Source organism: Schistocerca gregaria, chromosome X (genome assembly GCF_023897955.1).
Source record: "Schistocerca gregaria isolate iqSchGreg1 chromosome X, iqSchGreg1.2, whole genome shotgun sequence".
NCBI classification, from domain to species: Eukaryota; Metazoa; Arthropoda; class Insecta; order Orthoptera; family Acrididae; genus Schistocerca; species Schistocerca gregaria.
The window spans coordinates 507,821,111-507,848,280 of record NC_064931.1 but is presented as its reverse complement, the minus strand read 5'-3'; the positions used below and the strand labels follow the sequence as shown (position 1 = coordinate 507,848,280).

The window sequence follows — 27,170 nt, the reverse complement described above, 5'->3', positions numbered from 1 at the left end:
TAAGGAACATTGTAGCTTGGGCTCACCGGTCACTGTACATCATGAGGGAAAAGGAATTTTCCTTGCAGCAATGCAGGCAAAAGGAAAATGCTGCGTGCTCTGGCTCTGACGTGCCAGTCGGGACCGACCGCACGCTATTGGTGTCTGTCCTCCGGCGGCCAAGAAAAGAATAACATCACGTTGATCCTGTTTGGACGCATTTGGTAATAACGTCACCATAGTTCACTTTTCCGTATTTACATCACTCACGTCGGAAAGACACAAATGCTTAACAGATCCCTTGCTTACATGTCAATGCTTATATACCCGTATCGCAGTCACGCTATATTACATATACGCTGTAGAGACTCCCTCAAACAGAGACTTTTTGATCGCTCCTTATACATTTCTCGCAACAGAGGGGCACACGACATCCCTCTCCTATGCAAAAAATAAAAATAAAATAAAATAAAATAAAATAAAATAAAAACGAATGGGACGGAGATCGGTAGATGTGATGTACATATACAGACAAACAGATGGTTACAGTTTCAGCAAAAACGGATAATTTATTCAAGGGAAAGAGTTTCGCAAATTGATCAAAACAGTAACGCGTTGCTCAATCTCTGGCCCTTCTGCAAGCAGTTATTCGCCTCGGCATTGAGTGACAGAGTTGCTGGATGTACTCCTGAGGGATATCGTGGCAAATTCTGTCCGTTTAGCACACTGAACTGATCGGACAGCCGTGCCAATAATTCTCCAAAAGTTCTCAACTGAGGAGAGATCCGGCGATCTTGCTGGCCATGGTAGGGTCTGGCAAGCACGGAGACAAGCAGTAGATACTCTCGCCGTGTTGAAAGATGGAAGGCCCTTCTGGCCCGTCCATCTCCAGGACGGAAGGCCCTCTTTAAATTATTATGTAAAGTTTATTTATTGTGAGTAGACCGACCTTTCATACGGAGATACAGTGACTGAGCACTGTGTACTCTAATGACGCCATATTAAAATTACTTTTTGTTGTGGAAGTCTTTTCTCTCCACTGCTTTTATCTTCCTTCTGTTTCGTGGCTACTTGGTACAACCGAAGCACACAGCCAAGGGGTTCATTAACGAGTCGAGGACACCGGAGCAGTTCTTGGAAGACCGGGAGGAACGAACAGCAGCGGTTCTGATGGGTGCTGAGGTAACCATAGGACGGTGGTGGTCAACAGCCGACGGACTGGCGACTGCAGCCGTGGTATTGTGGCAGCGCGCGTGGCTCGCTTTCAGGTTCTGCCTGCCGTGCCACCCTGGCGCGTTCGCTAATAGTTTTACAGCGGTGATGGTGTGGTCGATGGACGCGTGTTGCGTATATGCAGAATGACGAGACTCCGGCAACAAAGCCAGAAGGATTTGTTTGCTGGCCTTCGTAGGACTGTGTCCGGACCCGGACCCTCTGTCACCACACGTAGGCCGCCTTCTTTGCGCATTGCGTTCGCGTGCTCCCACGCCTATTGCTTCCCTGCGAACTCGGTGATGGGTGGTCTGGCTGTGACGTCAGCTCACGTTGGCAGGCGCCGCTTACTCTAGTGGGAAGCTATTCCAGTGGAAGTTGTTGTTTATCTGTATGTGTGGTGGGAATCCAGCGCACAGGTTTCGGTAGTATAATTGGCTCTGAGTTATCGCGTAGACAGGATTGGCTTTTGGTGGACTCATCGCTGTGGGTTTTGATGGTCGCAGGAGGGGCAGTTCTCTCCTGGACCGACGGAGAAATTAGTTTGGGCATCATATAGGATTGGGGAGAAGAGATGTTTGTGGCACAACTTGACCAGAAGAAGGGATCGGTTGGTAGGACATGTTCTGAGGCATCAAGGGATCACCAATTTGGTATTGGAGGGCAGCGTGGAGGGTAAAAATCGTAGAGGGAGACCAAGAGATGAATACACTAAGCAGATTCAGAAGGATGTAGGTTGCAGTAGGTACTGGGAGATGAAGAAGCTTGTACAGGATAGAGTAGCATGGAGAGCTGCATCAAACCAGTCTCAGGACTGAAGACCGCAACAACAACAACATGGACCACTGGACGCAAAACATTGAAATTTCGTAGACGAGCTTCTTTCGCAGACTTTGCTCTGGATGATGAAGATGATGATGTTTGGTTTGTTGGGCGCTCAACTGCGCGGTTATTAGAGCCCGTACAAATTCCCAACCTTAGCTCAGCCCAATCTCACCACTTTCATGAATGATGATAAAGTGATGAGGACGACACTAACAGCCAGTCATCTCGAGGCAGGTGAAAACTCCCAGACCCCACCAGGAATCGAACCTAGGACCCTGTGCTCGGGAAGCGAGAGCTGGGGACACTTTGCTCTGGAGTCCTTTGATGGACGTGGTGCACAGTCACCCGGATCGCAGTATCAGTCTCCACTCAAAGCAACCATTTCCTGCACGTACGACGACAACAATAATGGTAATATCCACGGCTCAAGGGTTTAGTGAATTAATAAGCTGTTGAAACCTCTTTTCTGTAGTAGACTCGTACGAATTAATTGTCTGTGCACCGTAGTAGTCATTCCAGAGGGCTCAATCACTGATGCATAGTATGCTAATTCACGTCTGGTCCTGTTGTCCTCCAGTATGCACTAGATTGCACAGTAACTCACTTGGAGCCGTAGGGACCTGTGATGAATCTTACCAACTCTACAGTCTCGGATTTCACTTACACTTAACGTTTAAGACTACCGTTTATTTAATATTCAAGTGCTTAATCACTATTCACATGATCGTTTTCATTTAAATGAATATTAAAGTGATAGCAAGACTTTATGTAATGTCAGTAGTGAAAAAAAGTTTCCATACCTGTTCTCCAAGCACAGATTTTGGTGAATATCAATTAGTTTTTCTAATAATTATTTATGTGAATTTGATCCAACTCAAATGGCGTTGCACAAGGGCCAACAACTCAATTTGCTTATTCAAATACGTGTTTAACACTTATGTACAATCAGTTGAGGGTCGTGGGTATTAATGAGCTCGGCTCTGATACTGGTTTATTCAAATCACGCAGTCTCCAGCTGTCCTCCCCCCCCCCTCCTCCTGCCAAGGAGATCACCTTCCAGTGCACAGGGCGGGTATCATCTTGCTGCAATGTAAGCCCAGGACGGCTCGTCAAGAAGGGCAATAAAACGGTCTGTAGAATACCGCGTAAGTACCGCTGTGCTGTAAGGGTTCCGCGGATGACCACCAAAGTGATCCTGCTATGAAATGAAATGTCAGCCTAGACAATCACTCCAGGCTGTCAGGCCGTATGATGGGTGGCAATTGTGTTGGTATCCCACAACTGTCTGGGGCGTCTCCAGAAACGCCTTCACTGGTCACCAGAGCTCAGTTCCAGGCAGGAATCATCACTGAAGCCAATTCCATTTCAGTCAACGATGTTCCAGGCAAAAGACATGTCTGGAGACAGAGGTGGGATACCAGCCTGACTATCAACCGCCATACAGTGCGACGACCAGCAGTGATGATCTGGGGTGCCACTTCATTTCATAGCAGGACCCCTTGGTTGTCACCCGCAACACTCTTGCACCACAGCAATACATCGACGACATTTTATTGCCAATTTCGTCGCTCTTCATGGCAAGTAATTCTGGGCTTACATTTCAGCAAGATAATTCCCGCCTGCACATGACGAGAGTTTCTATTGCTTGTCTTCGTGCTTACAAAATCGTCATTGGTCAGGAAGGCTGCAGGACCTCGACCCAATTGAGAACATTTGCAGCATTGTGGGCATGGTCCTCCAACCAACTCGGGATTTGGACGATCTAACGTGCCAATTGAACAACATTTGGCATTTTATCCCTCAAGAGGACATCCAACAACTCTATCTGTCAGTGTCAATCCGAAAACTGCTTACATATGGGCCAGATGTGAATCAACGCGTTACTGACTTGCTCAAGTCTTGAAGCTCTTTCTCTTTAATAAATCAACCAATTTTTCGGAAATTGTAACCATTTGTCCCTCTGTGCATGTGCATCACATTTACCGATTTCCGTCTCAATTGGATTATTCGTTTTTTTTTTCGAGTGTATTCGATAGATCACTAAAACCGCGCATCCTATGCTGTGGGGTAAACGCCAGGAAGGTAAAAGCTTCCTTATAGTTTCCATTTGCTTATCCGCACAAGAAAATTGTGTGTGCTGAGTCCATAACTCGGTGCAATTAGAGCTGATTTGCTGAGAACACAGACTGCACTGTCGCAGACCATTACTCTAGATATAACCATTGAAACGTCACCAGCAAAAATGGAAGTGGGATTTCCTGACCGCACGCCTCAGAATGGACGCCTCCGTGTATTTCAGGTTAGCTTATCTTGAAATGTTCCCACAGTTTAATGTGTGCCTCCTAATAATCTAGATTCCCAAATATAACACTTCTGTGAAAATACTTAACTTGTCGCCTTTGGTTGTCTAGCTCTGTAGGTCTACGGTTCCATGCTGCACGGCGTAAACGATAACTGTTTACAATGTTCTGCTATGGAGTAGAGGGAGTCAAGACGAACATTTTGATATAGGACGTCTAGCAGCAAGGAAACAACCTCAAAATGGCCTACAAAAGCCACGTAAGCTACAGCGCAAAAGCGTTGCGCCAGATTTTCGATATCCTGTTGCTCCCTCACGCCACCAGCTTAGTCGCCCATTTCCTTAACATTATAATTTAAACTTTCCCTGAAGGCCATTAAAGAAAACAGAGTTTTGTAAACGGTATGCAAAAACTAATTAGTTTTACATTACTTTTTCAGTTAGATCTAAATTTAACACTTACAAACATGTTTCGTAGTATGAATGCCACATAAACAAAACGATTTGATTGTAATTTTGTGGTATTAAAATTCACAACATTTTCAGGGCAAATTTACAGTTATATCAACTGTACATCATGTAAGTGCAAGAACAAGGGATTTAATATTCAAGACGATTTTAGAACAAATCACTTGAGGCATGTACGTCCTTTAACTTGGGTGGCCAATTTGAAGCTGCTTCCTGGCTTGATAGACCACGTGTCCTGTATCAATTTGTTCTTGTCAGCTTCACCTACACTACTGTGGTACGTTGTAAGCAATTAACGCTTGCTCCCTGTATATCTGATGTGATCTTAGCTTCATACCGTCTCTAATGACCTCGTTGTCGATGAGGCATCAAACACTAATCTTTTTCCCTTTGACTTTATAAATAACAAGGACGAACTTACAGTACTGTATTTTTATTATTGTTCAGCACCAAACCAGTAACACGAGTACAATGCTCTTCAACACGTAGCTGCCTCAGCGTTCCTACTGTCGGTCTCAGCAAAGACAACACAGCGTCATCTAGGAAATATACATCTATTTGCAGCTGCCAATGCGTCTGATAGCTACGCTCGTCAATGGCGTGTCAATACTGTCCCAATGCTGTCCAAAAACATCGTTTCAGCTAAGGTTGCTGCTTATATTCTAGTGACTTGTGAAATCAGACCCCTGTGTATAACAAGAGCTACGTCAAAATTATGACGTCTCTTATGACCCAAGTTTCAGTTATACTTACGGCCAATTATGCAGATAATTCATTGGATCCAAATGACGTTTGTAGTCCCTTTAAAACTGTCATTTCCATTTGCATGCAAATCATGTTTATGAAATGGTGATTGAACCGGGCTGAATGGGAGTGAAAGGGCTAAAAACACATAAAAACGAAAATTACTAGAAAACTGGCAAAAGAAAAAACAATTTGGTGTTATTGTAATGTATATCAACGATTCTGTTCGATCAGAGGATTACGAAACTGAAATTGGTTTCTGTCTTGGCAAAGTATTCCAGAAGTTATACGCATGGCTGCTCTATATGAAGAAAAGTTATTGAAAAGTCCACAAGTATAAGGATTATGTCTGAGTGCAGCACCTCTGATAATAAAACTAAAACAATTTGGAATATAGTTAAAAGGGAAATCGGGCAACTGAGAGCACAGGAAGACTGTATTTCTGACAAAATTCAATGAAAAATTTGTTAACAAAAACGCAAAAGTAGACAATATTTTAAATAACCATTTTTAATTGTTGTTGAGAAAATAGGATCCAGCTGCTCATTAAAAAATGTAAGGCAATATATGGAAGAGGCAACACCTATGCAGTTTGATAAAATTGAAATTCAGCCCACCTACCGTACTGAAATTAGCAAAATAATAAATTCACTCAAAACTAAAAGCGCACATGGAACTGAGGACATATCCAACAGAGAACTAAAACCTTGTTCCCAATAGATGAGTAGAATTCTCAGTTATTTATGTAGTAGCTAACTAAAACAGGGCATTTTCCACACAGACTGCCGGCCGGAGAGACCGAGCGGTTGTAGACGCTACAGTCTGGAATCGAGCGACCACTACGGTCGCAGGTTCGAATCCTGCCTCGGGCATGGATGTGTGTGATGTCGTTAGGTTAGTTAGGTTTAATTAGTTCTAAGTTCTAGGTGACTGATGACCTCAGAAGTTAAGTCGCATAGTGCTCAGAGCCATTTCATTTCCACACATACTAAAATATGGTATTGTTAAACCACTGCATGTTAACAGTCACCGCCCAATCTCGTTTCTGACAGCTTAATCCAATAATCTTGAAAAAATAATGTATTCAGGAGTAGCTTCACATTTTTGTAAAAATTAAGTACTAGCAAAATGTCATTTTCAGAAACGGTTTTTAACAGAAACTGCAATATATGCTTTCACTGATCAAATATTAAATGCTCTGAATAACCAAATATCACCCAATCAGATTTTGTAATCTCTCAAAGGCTTTTGACTGGGTGAATCAAGTAATTGTTCTAAATAAAATTGTGGTATGAGCGGGACAGTGCACAAACAGTTTCATTCATATTGAACTGGGAGACTGCAGAAGATTGAAATTAACAGTACAGATATTCCTGCAAAAATCAGCACAGCCCTCTAACTGGGGAGGAATCAATAATAGTGTCCTACAGGGTTCAGTCTCGTGTCCCTTACTGTTCATAATATACAGGGTGTTACAAAAAGGTGCGGCCAAACATTCAGGAAACATCCCTCACACACAAAGAAACAAAATATGTTATGTGGACATGTGTCCGGAAACGCCTACTTTACATGTTAGAACTCATTCTATTACTTCTCTTCAAATCACATTAATCATGGAATGGAAACACACAGCAACAGAACGTACCAGTGTGACTTCAAACACTTTGTTAAAGGAAATGTTCAAAATGTCCTCCGTTAGGGAGGATACATGCATCCACCCTCCGTCGCATGGAATCCCTAATAAGCTGATGCAGCCCTGGAGAATGGCGTATTGTATCACATTCGTCCACAATACGAACACGAAGAGTCTCTACATTTGGTAACGGGGTTGCGTAGACAAGATCTTTGAAATGCCCCCATAAATGAAAGTCAAGAGGGTTGTGGTCAGGAGTGCGTGGAGGCCATGGAATTGGTCCGCCTCTACCAATCCATCGGTCACCGAACCTGTTGTTGAGAAGCGTACGAACACTTCGAATGAAATGAGCAGGAGCTCCATCGTGCATGAACCACATGTTGCGTCGTACTTGTAAAGGCACATGTTCTAGCAGCACAGGTAGAGTATCCCGTATGAAATCATGGTAACGTGCTCCATTAAGCGTAGGTGGAAGAACATGGGGCCCAATCAAGACATCACCAACAATGCATGCCCAAAAGTTCACAGAAAATCTGTGTTGATTATGTGATTGCACAATTGCGTGCGGATTCTCGTCAGCTCACACATGTTGATTGTGAAAATTTACAATTTGATCACGTTGGAATGAAGCCTCATCCGTAAAGAGAACATTTGCACTGAAATGAGGATTGACACATTGTTGGATGAACCATTCGAGCTGCTGATAGTGCCTGCACACGCTGTACATGATACGGAAACAACTGGTTCTACCGTAGCACTCTCCATACAGTGACGTGGTCGACGTAACCTTGTACAGCATCAACTTATCTGACGCTGACATTAGGGTTATCGTCAACTGCACGAAGAATTGCCTCGTCCATTGCAGGTGTCTTCGTCGTTCTAGGTCTTCCCCAGTCGCGAGTCATAGGCTGGAATGTTCCGTGCTCCCTAAGACGCCGATCAATTGCTTCGAACGTCTTCCTGTCAGGACACCTTCGTTCTGGAAATCTGTCTCGATACAAACATACCGCGCCACGGCTATTGCCCCGTGCTAATCCATAGATGAAATGGGCATCTGCCAACTCCGCATTTGTAAACATTGCACTGACTGCAAAACCACGTTCGTGATGAACACTAACCTGTTGATGCTACGTACTGATGTGCTTGATGCTAGTACTGTAGAGCAATGAGTCGCATGTCAACACAAGCACCGAAGTCAACATTACCTTCCTTCAATTGGGCCAACTGGCGGTGAATCGAGGAAGTACAGTAGATACTGACGAAACTAAAATGAGCTCTAACATGGAATTTAAGCATTTCCGGGCACATGCCCACATAATATCTTTTCTTTATTTGTGTGTGAGGAATGTTTCCTGAAAGTTTGTCTGTACCTTTTTGTAACACCCTGTATATTAATGCCTGCCACTGTGTGTTCATCAGGATGCGAAGCTAGTTCTTCTTGATACAAGTATAGTAATCACACTCAACGAAGGAGAATTAACTGAGTAAATTGTAAATAATAACTTTCAGGAAATTATTCTGCAAATGGGCTCTCACTACATTTTGAGGAAACCTAGTATATGCAGTTCTGTACAGTATTAGGCGTAACACCATTGATAAATGTAGACTTTGAAGAGAAGTCCGTTGATAAGGCAGAATACAGAGAATTTATGGGTGTGTGCGTTCCTGAGATATTTAATTGGAAGAAACACATTGACGATGTGTTGAAATTTTTAGTTTCAGCTCTTTATTCTATTAGGGTTATTGCAAATTTCGGTGGAAAACACATACGTAAATTGGGCTACTATGCACTGCGTTCATATTACGCCATATTTTGGGGTAATACATCATTACAAGAAAAATTATTCATTGTGCTGAAGCGAGTAGTCAGAATAATAGCTGGAGCCCACCCAAGATTACTATGCAGACATTTATTTAAGGAACTCAGGATATATATATTACCTTTTGAATACCTATATTCACTTATCATTTTTGTTATTAATAACCCGTCTCAATTCAAAAATAATTGCAAAGTGCATAGGTACAACGCTAGAGGAAAAGGTGATCTCCACTATTCTGTCTTCAATCCGACTTTGACACAGAAAGCGGTGAATTATGCTGCCACAAAAATCTTTGTTTATTTACCCAATAACACTAAAAGTATGACAGATAGCTAACTAACAATTAAAACCAAATTAAAAGAATTTCTGGATGACATTTCCTTCTACTCAACATATGAATTTTTAGATATGAAGTAGTAATTGTAAAAAAAAGTAAAACAAAAAAGTTTAATGTAACGTAATCTATACAATGGCTAGCGCGGCGGAAAGAGTGCGCAACGCTAATCCGAGGATAGCTCGGTCGAAACGCTATCTGAAAACTATTGTAACATTTTTATTTTTATTTTTTCCGTTACGTACATTGAAAATAAACCGAACTAATGGTCAATATATTGCATATATCAATATTTTCATGAAAGGCATGAAAAGGAATGGCGAAGGCAAAATATATATATGTATGTTGTCATTATTTCGTCAAAATCTGGGAAAATTATAACAGTCGTATACTAAAAAAAAAATTTACTGGTGTGTTGAAACCCTAGGTGCAGGAGAACAAATTTTTTCTGTTAACTTACTAGTGGGGAGGATAAACAAATCCATAATTATACAACGAAATTTTTCAAGATGTGGAAGTTTTAAAGTGATTCTCCCATATACACCTCGTTAGCGCATAGCTGAGATGTCTATTTTTATCGCCAGGTAAGTAATTACATCAGGAACCTTCAAAATTGTTATTATTTCAATGAGAAAGAAAAAAAAACGAAATCACATTCCGGGTAAACTGCGTCACAACACACTCTACTTTACATCACCGCCATTGTCTGGCTGCATGATGGGTTACGTGTGCTTTGCTCTATACTGAGTGATAAGAGCGAACCTTTTAGGAATACAAGCCAAGGTCGTTTCTCTATACAAACTTTAGAACAACCATTTAATTGTATACATACGATGTCTATAACGTACGTAGCCTGCCGAGAAAATCACTGCTTTCCCTATTTTTTCAATAAATCTCACCGCAGCAAATATAAAACATCAACTGCAAAACAATAAAAGCATCTAATTTACCATACGAAGTTCTCGTGTACAGCTTGTAACACTTATATCGATTAGAAGTAGGTTTATAGTATGTAAGTGTGTATCTGAAATTATGGAGTGTGTATTCTGACTTATTTAAACTCCCTGATATGTGACAAGAAAATTAGTTTTGTACTGTATATACGAACAAAGCAAAAGGATATGTAAAAATGATAAATTATTATTCATAAAAAGTAAATGTTTATTAAAAGCTGGTTCACGCTTAGGGCACCCTTATTTGTAATATATAAAAGCTGTAGAGAAGTGGAATGGCGCGATGTAAAAGGTAGTTCTGGCGGTCGAACTGAGCGGCTCCTTTGTGTGAACGGTACTCAGTATGTGGATAGCCATAACACGATGGTGCTAACAGAGGCAACTGGAAGCTGCTTTATAAAGGATTTGCCTCGGATGTGGATCCGTAGCCGCCATGTCGCTTGCCACCAATCTTTGTCACTGCTTCACTAACTTCATACGTTCAGTAATGTATATGGGCATGGACCAATTAATTTGTGTGTGGTTTTAATAATAATCACAACATTATAAATCCGTGTCCGGAACCATATTTTCTATCCTGATCACGAACCTATTCAGGGCCCTCACCTAAGTGCTACTAAAACTGAGTATACTGATTTAAACGAACAATTCTTGCGTCCGAGTTTTTAAAAGTGATGTTTGTCTAATATAAAAGGAGTAGTAAAAGTTAAAACTACATAAGTGAAGGCTTTTGCTAAAGTACCCTTAGTTTATTAGAAAATATAGTTTTGTAGAATTACAATGCAAGATTGTTAAAATATTATTGTCTAGAATACCTGCTTCGCAGGTGATAAAAAGGCACATAAGTTGAGCTCATTTTCAAAAATAGTGTGATTTTGATTTCTATCATGAATGGTTCCTTTTTTGAAGTTAATTAAGCCTAATGTTGTATTTTATTGTTTTGGAAAGTAAATCATTGATCTACTCCAAGTGAAGAGAATGATTAGCTTTTTGAATAAATCTTTTCTACTGTAATAATCAAAGAGCGTTGACGAGCGAAACTATACTAGTCTCCATCATATTCTCCACGTAAGAGAAAGAAAGATTGTATTTTTACTATTGGTAAGGAAAACTGATATGTGTAGAGGTGTTTAAACAGTGTATTTATGATAAAATTCATCTTTGTTTCTGTCATGTCATTCTAAGGTAAAAGCCCCTCATGTCCAAATTTAGTTCTGCACTTCATGCAGTAACATTTTAGTAATTGATTAAATAGTGATCTTGAGCGTAGCTGTTATTAGTATGAGCTACGTGCAAATTTGCTTCGTATAATTCACTGGTGTGTGCGTTATTGGTAACTGCTGCTACACACAGTTCAGAGGGCACGGTGTCAGTTTGTATCCTGTGTGTTATTCAAAGGGAAATATATAAGAAAGTAACTTCAGTAACCAATATTCGATTTTCTTAAACATATATTCCCAAATTAATGTGCCTAATTGGGCTGGCGACCGTCCATTCTTTTCCATTCACTTACGATTTTATTACTTTCATTAACTCCCAAGGTTAAAGTCCATTTAGTTTTTCTGTTAATTTCACCATATTCAAAATTATAGTCCGATGGCTTTGTCCATTAGACACACTCGCAGTCAAAATTCAAAATCCTCTGAGAGAGTAACATTAACGTGTTTCACGGCACTTTAGTGCTATATGTGGCTTATCCCGTGACCGGACTAAATGTTTGGTTGTTAGGGAAGAGTAACATACACGCTAGTGTTATAAGCTTACAATCGCTTCCTGGAAAATTGTGTGGAATTTCATACTTTTGTTTGCCTTTCCTTTTCATGCCTTTTATGAAAGTACTACTAATACAGCATATTAAACCTTGTTTCTGTTTATTTCGCAGTGCAAGTAGCATAAAAAATTGAAATTATGAAAGATTAAATAGTTCCCACATAGGGTCTCGAAATAACGACCTTCAGCTTACCGTTCTGTAATCTCTCAGCTTTGTTTTCCTTTGGTTTTGTTAACATTGCTTAGGAGCTTTACTAATCTTCTCTGTTTAGTTCCAGTTTTAGTATATGTACCACCATAACGAGTACAATCCATTCAGCCACCCCTAATTTACGTGTGGTGCTACCATTAACGAGTGATGCCTCGCCCGAGCCGCAACAAAATTGATATTTCCTTTTAAACACCTAGCCATCGGGACCTCCCACTTGTGGCACTTTCATTTGTAAACAAGCCCTGCATATACCACAAACTTGGACAATATCGGTGACGAGTAAGTGCGGTCTCCTTGTGAGCTGCAGGTTACTGCACTGAAGATGTGCGCTCAAGTAAAATACTTTAGCGTCTATTTTCTCCATTCTGTAGTTGGATGTAGCTTTCCTTCCGCTTTTGATGAGAAGTACTATATGTTAGCTACATTTAGAATAAAGCTACGTATAACCTGAAACGAACCAAATGTTAAGCATCCAGCGACCACATTTTTCACTGCAAACCGTTCAACTTTTACTGGAAATTAATTATCAGAGCAATTATGACACATATCGAAAAAATAGGCACATCATTACCAAGCTGTGATATGAAACTATAAGATACGACCGAAAGAAAGTTTGCCTGACAATTATTTTCCTCAGAATGGAATGAGACATATTATACACATAAGTGATGAATATGCCCAAATGAGAAAATAGTCGTTTTTAATTTTTTTAAAGGAAGAAAGGAACCTCTACCGAAAAACTAACACCGAGCGAGGTGGCGCAGTGGTTAGCACACTGGACTCGCATTCGGGAGGACGACGGTTCAATCCCGTCTCCGGCCATCCTGATTTAGGTTTTCCGTGATTTCCCTAAATCGTTTCAGGCAAATGCCGGGATGGTCCCTTTGAAAGGGCACGGCCGATTTCCTTCCCAATCCTTCCCTAACCCGAGCTTGCGCTCCGTCTCTAATGACCTCGTTGTCGACGGGACGTTAAACTCTAACCACCACCACCACCACCAAAAACTAACTCCAGGAGTTGATGTAGCTTTGCTTCATTTACATGCAGTATTTTTTACAGTATAATGGGCTTTTACTGTTAACAGCAAGAAAATCTGAAAACTTATTTTTGTCATGTACTGCTACTTCGTCGGAATCGCTCGTTACTTTCCTGTGTGATATTTTCTCTGATTAATGCTGATTACTATGTTTCTATCTTTTACAGTACATCAAGCAACTGCTTACTTGTAGGTAAGCCCAGCAGGTGAAATGCATATTTAATAAAATAAACAAAACCTATCCCTCAGCCTTCAAACACAACTGTTTACTCGTTTTCAATATGGCAGACTTCGTGCGTGAGCACTAAATTCTGGTGCATGGATTTCAGCTGAGTTACCATTCTGGATACTCTCTATTCTGCGCCTGGACATTACAGAAAGCGGGACGTTACACTTAACGGGGCGTATGACCACCACGGGCGGCAGTGTCTTTTTTGCGACGTACTCCCATGCTGGCTACAGGATTTATAAAGAGTTCTTGTGACAGGGCGTCTCATCCCTCAAATGACAAGAGCTGGATGGTCGTTCTGGACGTGCTGTAATACTTTCCAACGCATCCCACACGTGCTCGGTTGGATTGAAGTTGGGGGAACGAACAGGCCAGTCCATTCACAAGATGTTCTATCATTCCAAGAGCTCCTCCACCTGGGCAGTTCGTCGCGTATTGTCACCAATAAAAATGAAGTCAGGGCCGAATGGACCCCTGAGAAGAGGCACATGGGGAATGAGTATTGTACCACAATAACATTGATCGGTGAGTGTACCGTGTTCAAAGACTTGTAAGATCAAAATTATGTCACCCCATAGCGTAACACCTAGACCACCAAAACCATAATGTTCGATAATGATACTAGATGCATTACGTGTTCCCACCCCTCGCCATATGAGAATCCGTCCAATCTTCTGTCATATAATGTAATACTTCTTTCTTTGTATAGTCTGAGTTTCATCGAGCTATGTTACTTGGCAGTGACACATCATGCGAAAGATACATTCGTCCCTAAGTTTTGCACACTAGTGTATTTGATCAAGTTTCACAAATGTTACTTGGTTGAAGCCCTGTTCGAAGAATCTTATACGATGCCACATTAGAAAGTATGCAATCCCATCAAAGAAAACAAGGTAAGACTCGAAATCCGGCAGCGAACGTCATAAGTACAAAGATCGATATATAAAGGGAAGGATAATTTTTAGCAATTTTATGTAGTGGCCGAAAGTATCTTTTATGTTACATTAGAACCAACTTTTATTGCTTAGAATTTAGGTTACGACGAATAAAGCAGTTTTCATATGAAGCAGTCGATTCAAAGTGAATCGACTGCTCGCAAGCGATTTCAGATTGCTCAAAACAGCGGTGGGTTCAACAGAGTCATATCGCGACGTGTAGTCACGCAAATATATTGCTGGAACGGTAATGTTGAGTAAATGAGGCCTTTACACGTTTTCTTGTACGTCAATTTTTATATCTGACATGAGCGAGGGAGATGACGGAGAACACCATGGCGAACAATTGGCCATACATGGCTTCGGTAGCACGTCGGAGCGATTTCTCACAATGGCAGCTTCTTGTGAGAGGTAGTGGGAGCGAAACCGCCGAGTTTTAAGACGGTGCCATTCTCAGGTCTCGTACAAAATAAGCAAAACCAGGGAACGTAACAGAGAAAAATTCTAGTGTTCCCCGTGTGAGAGGAGCATGCTTTAGACACCAACTGGGTTACCGCTTAGCAGGAGCCAGTGCAAGCAGTTCTCTGAAGCCCACCGCGAAACGAAGAAACAGCTCAGAGCTCACTTGTAGACAGCCTTTGGACACGAGAAGTTTTGTGCGGCCGTTTCCGTGAAGGACGAGGCTCTGACTCCGACACCGTGTCCTTGTGGCACTTAGGTGATGGCCGCCGCAGTAAGAAACGTAGCAATATGCACGTAAATTCTCTGTGCGTAGCAAAACCGTTGCGTGATTATCCCTCAAGTTTCTCCTGCGCTCATTGGGTTTCTGTGCGTTTTTGTCATTACAGCTTGCGCACTGAAATGCGTTAAAATACGCTGATGTGACAAAAGTCATGGAATACCTCCTAATACCGTGTCGGACCTCCTTTTGTACAGCGTAGTGCAGCAGCTGGACGTGGCATGGACTCAACAAGTCAATGGAAGTTCTCTTCATAAATACTGAGCCATGCCGCCTCTATAGCCGTCCACAATTGCGAAAGTCTTCCCGATGCTGGATTTTGTGCACGAACTGACCTCTCGCTTATATCCCATAAATGTACGATGGGATTCTTTTCGTGCGATATGGATGGATATATCACTCGCTCCAACTGTCCAGAATGTTCTTCAAGCAGGTAAAAAACAACTGTCGCCCGATGACATGGCGCATTGTCATCTATAAAAATCCCATCGTTGTTTGGAAACATGAAGTACATGAATGGCTACACATTGTCTCCATGTAGCTACATATAGCCATTTCCAGTCGACGAACAAGCCATTCCACGTAAACACAGTCCATACCATTATGCACTCAACACCAGCTTGCACAGTGCTTTGTTTAACAACGTGATTCCGTGGCTTCGTGCCGTCTGCGCCACTCTCGAAACTCACCATCAGCGTTTACCAACTGAAATCGGGACTCACCTGACCAGGCCTCGATACTCCACTCGTCTAGGGTCCAACAGACATGGTCACGATCCCAGGAGAGGCGCTACACGCGACTTAATACTGTTAGCAAAGGCATTCGCATCGGTCGTCTGCTACCATAGCCCATTAATGCCAAATTTCGCTGTTCTAACGGACTCGTTCGTCGTACGTCCCACATTGATTTCTGTGGATGTTTCACGTAGTGTTGTTTGTCTGTTAGCACAGACAACTCAACTCGAATGCTGCTACTCTCGCTCGTTAAGTGAAACCTCTGTCACTGCGTCGTCCCTGGTAGGAAATTTGATGTTCTCGGTGCGCTCTTGACACTGTGGATTTCAGAATCTGAAATCCCTAACTGCTTGCGGAATGGAATGTCCCATGTGTGTAGCTCCAATTTCCATTCCGCGTTCAAAGTCTGTTAATTCCGGTTCCCCGGCCATAATTACGTCGGAAACCTTTCACATGAATGCAATGCACTGTTCTTTTACACCTTGTGTAAGCGATACTACCGCCATCTGTATATGTGAATATCGATATTCCATGACTTTTGTCACTTCATTGTGTATGCTGTTTTATCAAGATTACCATGTGAATACATTTTTTGCATGACCATCCAAAATAACAGATTGTGCTCTGCACCTCTTGCAACTGTGAAATATATCCTTGGCCATCATGCTGGTGTCCAACACTGCAAGCAGGATCGAACTAATGTTCTTTGATCCAGAGCATTTATACACTACTGGCCATTAAAATTGCTACAGCACGAAGATGACGTGCTACAGACGCGAACTTTAACAGACAGGAAGAAGATGCTGTGATATGCAAATGATTAGCTTTTCAGAGCATTCACACAAGGTTGGCGCACAACGCCCTCGTATCACTAGCAGTCGAGATGACAGGCATCCTATCTGCATAGCTGTAACGGATCGTGCAGCCACGTCTCGATCCCTGAGTGAACAGATGGGGACGTTTGCAAGACAACAACCATCTGCACGAACAGTTCGACGACGTTTGCAGCAGCATGGACTATCAGCTCGGAGACCATGGCTGCGGTTACCCTTGACGCTGCAACACAGACAGGAGCGCCTGCGATGTTGTACTCAACGACGAACCTGGGTGCACGAATGGCGATGAATCCGGGTTCTGTATACAGCATCATGATGGTCGCATCCGCGTTCGGCGACATCGCGGTGAACGCACATTGGAAGCGTGTATTCGTCATCGCCATACAGGCGTATCACATCATCCGGCGTGATGGTATGGGGTGCCAATGGTTACACGTCTCGGTCACCCCTTGTTCGCATTGACGGCGTTTTGAACAGTGGACGTTACATTTCAGATGTGTTACGACCCGTGGCTCTACCCTTCATTCGATCCCTGCGAAAACCCTACATTTCAGCAGGATAATGCATGTTGCAGGTCCTGTACGGGCCTTTCTGGATACAGAAAACGTACGTCTGCTGCCCTGGCCAGCACAATCTCCAGATCTCTCGCATATTGAAAACGTCTGGTCAATGGTGGCCGAGCAACTGGCTCGTCACAAAACGCCAGTCACTATTCTTGATGAACTGTGGTATCGTGTTGAACCTGCATGGGCAGCTGTATCTGTACACCCCATCCAAGCTCTGTTTGACTCAATGCCCAGGCGTATGAAGGCTGTTATTACGGGCAGAGGTGGTTGTTCTGGGTACTGATTTCTCAGGATCTATGCACCCAAATTGCGTGAAAATGTAATCACATGTCAGTTCGAGGATAATATATTTGTCCAACGAATACCCGTTTATCATCTGCATTTCTTCTTGGTGTAGCAATTTTAATGGCCAGTAGTGTATTACTACTAGTGTGAACAATTGCTCTGTGAGGGGAAAGCCTGTTTCAGGCTAGGGAGAACTGCATAGCAGTGTAGGTAACCCATCACTCTCACATTTCATTTTTAGATTAAATGTATCTGGTCGTGACTAGGAGAGCTCCTGTTCGCTGGGGTGTAAACGGGAGTAACTTAACGCACGCTCTAGAAGAGCTATCGGGCAGTGCCCGGCACCATAGGGTCTCACACTAGAAGGCCGCATGGTCAGTCGGAAGATCCTTTGCAGCGGTTATTCTCGTGGCTAAGCTTCTGAGAACAGTGAGTGACAGAAGAAAAACTGGTGTCCTCAATAAAAGAACCGGAAACACTGTGGAAGGGGGTGAGATTTCTGCATTGCTAGTAAACTTCGAGTGGAGTCCTCAGCTGTCCACTTGCCATTATGCTGTGTATGGTCTCCAGACACGTTTCCTCAAGCAAAATATAAAACCACTCGTGTGTATGCAAATTTCCAAACTTTGCCCTTCCTATGGGAACGGTGTGCTGGACTTGGAAATGGAGCCACACATGTATTCCGTTTCCATATACACGTGCCTGTTTAGTGAATACATTTTAACTTAATTGTGGAAACTAGGGAACTGATTTCCAGTTTCCTAACTGGAAGACCAGTTAGGCTCTTTTCTTGGGTTGGATAAAAAAGATTGTGTGGGGTGCCCTTCTGCAGTCTTAAAGGAAGGCTACCAAAATTCAGGGAAGCATTTTAATGGTGTCTCCTTGGTTATGCTACTCTGGACTGCACTCTCATACGCGTTTTACTTGACTTCGGCCCTCTGCCACGTCTTCGAAATCACACTTTTAGCTTACGCGCATCCGCAACGAGTAATCAGGAGCATGATGAGATCCACGATTCGAAAACACATCACAACTGTTCAGCCCAGAAAGAGCAGCGGCCAGAGTTCGGCGCTCCCTGAACTGTAGGCAGTCACGATTAGATCGTATTTGCAATGCACTCTCTCGCCTTCGGAAATCGCGATATGTTGAGGGAAGAGAAGTTCATTCCTAGTTTCCGTTTTTTAGTTTTTATAACTTGATCACGCGCTTCACGCACTGTTTCTCTCAAATCTAATTCTTGCTTCAACGGGAATTTTTCTCGTGACCACTCACCTTTGTTTCGATATCGAGTTAACTCATTGCACCCCAAACTTCTAGTGAGGTTTCTTTTTGCTTATTCCTTTATTCACTGATCTGTTGTATGCTCTGTTCGAATTCATACCTTTTTTGTGCAATTTTAAAGTTTTGCAGTCACTCTTGGAAGCATAGTGCTTGTCCTTTGTGTCTGGGCACCATCTTAATCGTATTTGTCCAGCATCATGCTGATGGCGACTCTAACTACCATTCATTTTCTTATCATTGTTCTATTTTACTTATCTAATTTCATCCACAAATTGTTTTATAACTTCGACGTTTGTAATTCTGAGTAATTTTACACACTTTTTGAATGAATGGTATTTTACCAAATCAGACTCTATCATTTCACAACCATTAAAGTAAGTTATTCAGCTGAAATGCCCGTTTCCTCCAGCCGTAAGTGAGAGGTGAGGCCCCTGACGAGTTCAGGAATTTGTCAAATAACGTTTTCCGAAGTATGCGACTGTTGATTTTTTAACTAGCCTGTTAGCTTAATGGGGGTAATATATCGTTTTACATGATCTAGGAGAATAGATTTAGCATCAGTTCAGTTTGTATACCCACGGAGCACCTGGTGAGCAAGAGGTTGTGTTCACAGCACACTCTGTTTCTGGCAGCTCTTTCAGAGGAATTCTTGAGTAACATTCATCTAGCGACCGTGTTTTATTCAATTATTTCAACTAGCCATGAAGGCACAGTCGCTTCCATGGGTAATTTACTGAGGAGTGGAAATGTAAAACGTTCTAAAAGCTATTTTTTCAAAACCGCGTTTTCAGTGTTATTGTATTCTCGGTAGTCGTTTCCAAGTCCATAGACTAATTACATCTGTCAGATCACGAAGAAAATGTTTCGCATTCATTAGTAGATGGTGCATGGTAGAAGAAAGATAAGCGAGGCCTTTGTTCTGCAAGTTTTCCAAGAGACTGTTGAGTCAACTAAAGATATGAACCCATCTCATTTGATTCCTATGCATACAACTGACTTCTTTGATTTTAAAGATGCTACTGAAAGATTATTGTCGATGTAACCATGTAATATCTACACGTTCACTGTAATCAAAGTGGCTCATCCTTCTCAAATAGCCATTAAAAATTTCTTTGAAAAAGAGTAACGGAAAATCTCAATTTCTTTAAAAGAGGAAAGACCGTGGCTGATGTATGCCATACCACACTTCATTTGAAATAGCAGCCATGTCTATCGGTTGTAAAACAGAAGGAATTACTGACAATTTCACCATTTTTTCCTCTAGGGTACATGGAGTTCCACTATAAGTTTTGCAGTATCTGATCCCAAGAATGGATCTATGTAAGAAACGGAAATCAGCACTAAAAGATCTTTTCTTGAAATAAATATTTTCAATCTCTTGTAAAAATTTAAAAGATATGAGCTATGCTTCTTTTAGCACAGTTCTAATAGTTGACACATTACTGTTGCATTGTACTTGTGTTATCACTTGAAACTAAAATTTTCTTATTGGCACTTAGAACCACTCAGTTCCCTATTATTATTTTTTACAGTGACGAGGTGAGCAGTAAAATTCTAGGGTAGAAGAATGCCTTCTAAATTTTTTGGATACCAATAAGAGATACAGTATTTTCTTTATCCTCCTGAAAAATGTGAGATTTGACACTTGGCTGGTTTGACATTTACACTCTTCAGTTGATTTCAGGCGGAGACCCAAAACAATGCATAAAGCATCATTTTATTACAATGCAGAAACAACAATTCATATGTTGTCGTATTCCACAGGTAGAGCCGTATACCAACTCGTTGAACCCATAATTTCCGACGCAGTGGTTTCCAAACAAGCCTGCCCTGAAAGTCTATAACTACACTCCTGGAAATTGAAATAAGAACACCGTGAATTCATTGTCCCAGGAAGGGGAAACTTTATTGACACATTCCTGGGGTCAGATACATCACATGATCACACTGACAGAACCACAGGCACATAGACACAGGCAACAGAGCATGCACAATGTCGGCACTAATACAGTGTATATCCACATTTCGCAGCAATGCAGGCTGCTATTCTCCCATGGAGACGATCGTAGAGATGCTGGATGTAGTCCTGTGGAACGGCTTGCCATGCCATTTCCACCTGGCACCTCAGTTGGACCAGCGTTCGTGCTGGACGTGCAGACCGCGTGAGACGACGCTTGATCCAGTCTCAAACATGCCCAATGGGGGACAGATCCGGAGATCTTGCTGGCCAGGGTAGTTGACTTACACCTTCTAGAGCACGTTGGGTGGCACGGGATACATGCGGACGTGCATTGTCCTGTTGGAACAGCAAGTTCCCTTGCCGGTCTAGGAATGGTAGAACGATGGGTTCGATGACGGTTTGGATGTACCGTGCACTATTCAGTGTCCCCTAGACGATCACCAGAGGTGTACGGCCAGTGTAGGAAATCGCTCCCCACACCATGATGCCGGGTGTTGGCCCTGTGTGCCTCGGTCGTATGCAGTCCTGATTGTGGCGCTCACCTGCACGGCGCCAAACACGCATACGACCATCATTGGCACCAAGGCAGAAGCGACTCACATCGCTGAAGACGACACGTCTCCATCGTCCCTCCATTCACGCCTGTCGCGACACCACTGGAGGCGGGCTGCACGATGTTGGGGCGTGAGCGGAAGACGGCCTAACGGTGTGCGGGACCGTAGCACAGCTTCATGGAGACGGTTGCGAATGGTCCTCGCCGATACCCCAGGAGCAACAGTGTCCCTAATTTGCTGGGAACTAGCGGTGCGGTCCCCTACGGCACTGCGTAGGATCCTACGGTCTTGGCGTGCATCCGTGCGTCGCTGCGGTCCGGTCCCAGGTCGACGGGCACGTGCACCTTCCGCCGACCACTGGCGACAACATCGATGTACTGTGGAGACCTCACGCCCCACGTGTTGAGCAATTCGGCAGTACGTCCACCCAGCCTCCCGTATGCCCACTATACGCCCTCGCTCAAAGTCCGTCAACTGCACATACGGTTCACGTCCACGCTGTCGCGGCATGCTACCAGTGTTAAAGACTGCGATGGAGCTCCGTATGCCACGGCAAACTGGCTGACACTGACGGCGGCGGTGCACAAATGCTGCGCAGCTAGCGCCATTCGACGGCCAACACCGCGGTTCCTGGTGTGTCCGTTGTGCCGTGCGTGTGATCATTGCTTGTACAGCCCTCTCGCAGTGTCCGGAGCAAGTATGGTGGGTCTGACACACCGGTGTCAATGTGTTCTTTTTTCCATTTCCAGGAGTGTATAAATATAAATAACTATAAAAGTCGTCATCTCATCAGCTGCCGTCGGTCACATAGCCTGACATCAGTGGTGACACACGCACAGTGCATAAGTCCAGCAAATCATCTGCTTAACTTGTTTGCTTACACATTTATTTCACATGGCCCGATTAGGTCCTTCAGGCACCTCGTGTGTTTACTTAGGCATCCTTACTTTTTGTTAACAATTCAGACTATGTAGCATATGAACAGTGTGTGATTACAAGTTTTGAAGTTTGTTTACAAGTTTTACAAGTGGCGTCTCTCAGCTCGATCTGGAGTTTGTATTTATACATTTGTACACAGACCCATCTCACATCTGCATGCAGATAATTCGTAGTTTTTTACCTAATCTGGATATTACAAGATAATGATGAGGAGCAGTCTCGAACGTACCACACAGCTGTATAGATGCTGATCTGTATCCTGTATTTCATATATCTGAAATGAATGTAATGTCCTAGAGCATGACAATTTGTAATTTGAACATGTGGAACGCTCTCAGACTAGATTGATCTTGCTCATAAATCTGATACAAATCGACGGTATCTATTCTCATGGTATCATGACTGTTTTTATAATTATCGTAACGACTGTGTTTTTAAAAATGTATTACTGCAAGTTTTCTGTTATTTCATACTTCATAACCTCTAATTAAAAAGTACACACAAATTGAGTTATACCTCACTGTGGAACCTAGAAATGATAGCATTTTACCCAAAATATGAGTAGACTGCGTGAAACAAGCTGTTCTGTGATCACCATATCGCTTAAGAAACTACAACGCAAGAATCTGCTACCATTGCGAATGATGGTCTGCTGGAAGACTCTGCACATAGGTCTCTAGAGGCGAGTTATGGAGCAAAAAATGTCAGCTGTCAGCACACATATGGTATATATTTTAGATGTTTCAGTGGCGTCTGACAAGGTTCTCCACTACGTGATGTCAGGAGGTTCTATTACAAGGCACATTCTCACGTCTTGTTTTGTACGTTTCATAACACCGGTGCAATATAGCATCGCACTGATAAAATTGAACCTGCAGTCATGTACAGAAGAACAACATCCTCTTGAATTATAGCCTGTTGTTGCTGAACATAAAAGAATTTTTTCCCCAACATGTTGTAAAAGGCTCTATTCTGTAATATCATTTCATGGGTCTGAAGGGTCTGTAATACCCACATGCATTTCAGTTTATTTACAGACACTGATTTGAACACCAGGGACGCTCTCAAGCCATGTATTTTGTAGTTTAAATTCTGGCATTTTCTTTACTCCGATGAGAGTTTCGAAATAATGAGGACATTCTGCAGTGATCAGTAGTTTTTGCAGGAAAATGTGGATTTTTTTCGATTTTATGCAGGGTGGGATTGTATAGGAGATATTATGCTATAAAGTACTGCCCTCTATTTGTTGATCATCTGTAATCAGTGGCAGTGCTGTAGTTTTTTTACATGTCGTTGGATATCGCAAAATAATGGGAGGTGAGGCGAGAGAAAGATGCAAACTGTATCCTGCAGTTGAATGTAGAAAACTATACCTATTTTGTTCATAAAACTGAAAGAACATGGACTGCTCCTATTTTCTTGGAAAGAAGACTGCTTTTTACTGTCATGACGATTGTTTGTTTTGTTAGTGTATGCTCGTTTATAAGAAAAGCATTGATGTTAAATATAATTGTCACAGCGAAGTGTTTTCCTCCAGAGAAAAGCGAGTGCTTGCAGGAACAATCTGTTGAAGGCATGGAGGCATGTTCCATAGGAGGTTGCAGCTGACAAATAGCTTTCAGTCAAGGTAGTTGTCATTTATCTCGCTTTGTTCCATGGACCGCCGGCGTCGGAGCCTATTGCGTATGTCAGCATTGTTGGCACTGACAGACTGGCTGGACCACGCAGCCACATGCTCCGCCGGGGATGCATTGGACTGAAGACTGCTGCCAGATATGGTGGGGGGCTGCAATCAGCATAGGTGGTGGCAGTGGCCTGTTCCCTAAGCAGCAGTCACGTGAAAAAGCGAACTGGAGAGTTCTCTCGAATTTCGTCATTTTTACGGGGGGTGGGAGGGACTCCAATTTTTGCAAGAGATACATTTAACAGATTGCAGGAAGCATCCATCTGTAACTGATTTTCACAGACCAGAGGATGCATATCTCTCTGCAGACCATCAGCAACAAGATAGAATAGGCCTGTATTCCAACCTACGGTGGAGAGAGGTAGTATGGGGGAGGTAAGACAGGTTCTAAGTTGGTTTGTTCAAGATTGCACATCGAGGAGCATACATGTGCAACTGGCGCCACATTCTCCTGTTGCAATCTCTTCGTATGATGATTTTTCCCAATCCCCAGTACACGTGTTGCATTATAACCTGTTGGTTATGAGTGCTGGTTTTTTCAGGACTATTTCGATGTGTAATTAGAACAGTGAAGCAATTTTCATCAGTTGTGGCAGCATATATTGGCATTCCTGAATTTCGACCATCTGGGCTGCAGGGTGACTGTTGACCAATGCAGCGAGAGGCGTATGTAGCAAACCCTAATGTCAAACAGCGATAGACCCAGTCCTCAGCTGTATGCTTACAGGTGATACAGTTATTAAACTCCTATCTGTTCAACACCAGTATCTCGTCAGTTGACCACAATTCCCACCAAAAACGAAGATATTACCTTTCATTCCAACCTAATTACATGTTTGGTACCGATCTTTACTTCATGTTCCCAACCAAAATAAATAAAGTACACCAAACTAACCTTCGTCACCTGCCTGTGGACAGTTTCTATGTGCTGGAGGGGTACACTTGGGTTTCCTGTCCAGAAGGACTGAAGTTCAGGTTCCAGAAAGGGCACCGCCGTTTTGAATTTCCCGCCAATTCCCAGTTGGGGGGTGGGATGGGACGTCAGCAAAGCCTTGGGACAAAGAAATTCCCGCAATTTTTTAAATTCCCGCAATTTTTTGATTTTGCCATAAAAATTCGAAATTCCCACCAGTAGCTAAGGTGGAAGACGGGGAGGGGTGGGAAGTCAGGGGGCAGGAAACCACGTGCCAGCTGGGGAAAACACATGACATCATCTGAGGTGGGGCGTGTGTGGGGGGATGGGGTGTGGGGGTGGAGTGTGGGGGTGGAGTGTGGGGGTGAGGGTAATTAATTGATCTATTTAATTAATTTGAATATTAGTTTGATATCAAAATTGGGGCCAGAGCCCCATCACTCTACTACCGCAGCAAACAACCCATGCACCACCTTGCCTGATGGTGAAATAGTGTTTACGAGGCCGTTATGAAAAGTAATGCCTCCGAATTTTTTATGTGAAAGCTCTTAGGTCCCAAAGCTCTTTAAATAAAACAAACGTAGTTAACATTCAGTATATTTATTCTTGATGTCTACATATTTGTAGCCCTCTGCCGCTAGAGGGCTCAGAATTGTAGCGTGTAACATGCTGATGTCTAACGTAATTATGCTGGCGTATAAGAAATGGCGTGCTGTAACCTATTTTCAAATTGTAAGATTCGTTCACACATGGTGCACCCTCTGCTTTAGCATGACAGTACCAGGCCACACACGAGCCCTGCGATGTCTACAATTATCGGACGCCTTAGGTTCTCTGTCATCGATCATCCTCCATACAGTTCCGACTTGGCCCCATCCAATTTTCATCTGTTTCCAAAACTGAAATACCACGTTCATGGATTTCACTTCGATAGTGATGAAGCGGTACAACCAGATGTAAGGCTGTGTATCCGTCAATACAGTCAAACCATCTACAGTGGCGGTATGAACAAACTGATCTCTCGTTGGGAGAAATATGTTCGTCACCAGGGTGACTATTGAGAAATAAGTAATTACTGTAGATATGAAGAATAAGGATGTAGAATGTTAATAGCGTTTGTTGTATTTAAAGAATTTTATGAGTTTTCAGATAAAATTTTGGCTCCGTTACTTTTCAGTAGATTCGTGGTTAATGAAGAAATTGTTGCGAGATTTAATAACAGATGGCTCTGGCTAGTCAGTATGCATTACATATTCTGGTTTTCTTAAAACTGTGTTGCGCGGCAGATTGCTGGTTCGGTTTGCAAAGATTTTTGGCGTGAACATGTCTGTTCGCTCGTCGTTAAAACTCTTTTGTGACAAAATACCATCAGATTCGAATTACCACTAAGACCATTAAAGCATAAGCAGCGGTTGAGCCTGTAACGGACAGATCATGTCGTGTACGCGTTTGTCTCGCAGTATTTGTTTTGCCTGGGAAGTGATCGTGACAGTGTAGGCGCACGCTCGTGACTGTTAAGAATTAACTTTGTGGAAAGTTATACACCGATGAACCAAAACTTTACGACCACTGCCCACCGCGAGGTTGAATGCCTCCTGGTGGTGACCGGCAGTAAGGAAAAAATGTAAGCGGAAGAGAAATGAATGGGTATTCATTACAGCGAAGGCACGAATGGGCAGTCATTATAGCGAAGACACGGGTCGCAGAAGCGGAAATACCCTGACATAAGCGGTTTTGAAAAAGGGCACATTGTTGTGGCGCTGCGCTTGGAAACGAGAATATCTGAAATGGCGGAGCTAGTCGCCTGTTGGCGTGCTACTGTCGTGAGCACTTACGGAAAGCGATTGAAGGGTGGTGAAACAACGAGTAAGTCGTGTGGTATTAGATGACCACGTCGCATCACAAAACGCAGAGGTCGGAGGATCCACCACCGTGTAATCCAGGATATGCAGCTATCTGTGGCAGATCCGACGACAGAATACCATGCTGGTGTAGGCACAAGTGTTTCCGAGCACACCATTCAAAGGGCATTGTAGACCATGGAGCTCCACATCACACGACTCCTACGCGTTCCTGTGTTGACCGCCGGCCGCTGTGGCCGAGCGGTTCTAGGGTTTTTTTCAGTCCAGAACTGCGCTGCTGCTACGGTCGCAGGTTCGAATCCTGCCTCGGGCATGGCTGTGTGTGATGTCCTTAGGTTAGTTAGATTTAAGTAGTTCTAAGTCTAGGGG

The 27,170-nt window shown here is 42.9% G+C and overlaps 1 non-coding gene across 1 annotated transcript; it reads right to left on the bottom strand.

The window, feature by feature from the left end:
- Window positions 1-12,238: 12,238 nt before the first annotated feature.
- On the bottom strand, window positions 12,239-12,345 carry LOC126300073 (U6 spliceosomal RNA). The gene has a single exon (XR_007552879.1). It is a non-coding gene; the product is annotated as a U6 spliceosomal RNA (small nuclear RNA).
- Window positions 12,346-27,170: the final 14,825 nt, after the last annotated feature.